We start from the raw sequence: 1016 nt of genomic DNA, 5'->3' as shown, positions 1-1016 counted from the left end.
GTGGGCTGAAGTTTTCACTAGGCCTGCTGTGCTCCTAATGCAGCCTTGGATGTAATTGGGTCCCAGAAGGCTGTTCATTATCAGGGGGTGAGCGAGACAACAACACAGAAAAGAGGCAAAAAGAGAATGAAAATGTCTCATTCTTTGCTCAGTGGCTGCGTCCTGGCACCATTATGGGACAAGAGTTAATTAAAAGAGCAGTTGATGCTGCTGTTTTTCTCATCAATCTCACTTCTGCTCTTATTAAGTTTGTAATAACAGCAGGCCTTGTCCCTGTCTGCCACCAGACACAAAAACAAGGGAGGAGAGGAAAGAGGAGGAGGCGTAGGAGGAGGAGGATGAGCGTGGCAGTTAATGTGAGGGACAGTGTGTCTAAACCAGTCTTATACTGGTCAACATTTGCTGTAATCCCAGTATTAGATCACAGCACCCAACAGAGAGCAGAGTCTTCCCTTCAGGGTGTGGCAGATGGGTCTGTTTTAGAGGCGTGGCTCTGCTCCGTAATCCTGTGGCTCCCATCTCCACTGCCTTGAAGGCCATTTTAATTCCCTCCATCATTACAGACAACCTTCTTGGAAAGCTTTGGTAAAGGTGACAGCTGACTGTTGTCATTCACCAGGACTATTGTAAAATGTCAGCCCGTAGCTGAGATTCCTCTCATTAAAGTTGGTGATGTCCATTATATCCGTCGCCTCCTCCGCCTGCCACACTTAATCCTGGCGGCTGTGCGAACCGAGGAGGTCAAGGGTGTGTTGATAATCACATCGATTTGCATGAGGTCTCAGTGAGACGGACAACGAATGACTGAAAAGAAAGAGAAACAGCAGAGAGATTGAGCTCAGAGGAAATGCTGACAGTTGAAGCAGAGAAGAAACAAAACCACAGGCCTGTTTTTGTCTTTCTTCCTTTAAACTGATGCCAGCTTCACAGACTTGTATTTTGGCATAAAGACATCAAGACATGTCAGGGCAACTGTGATGAGGACATGGAGACACAATGCTGGCTTTTGTTCAACA

This window comes from Cynoglossus semilaevis, unplaced genomic scaffold, assembly GCF_000523025.1.
Source record: "Cynoglossus semilaevis isolate Cse_v1.0 unplaced genomic scaffold, Cse_v1.0 scaffold1102, whole genome shotgun sequence".
In the NCBI taxonomy this organism is placed as follows: Eukaryota; Metazoa; Chordata; class Actinopteri; order Pleuronectiformes; family Cynoglossidae; genus Cynoglossus; species Cynoglossus semilaevis.
This window is presented reverse-complemented; position numbering follows the sequence as displayed.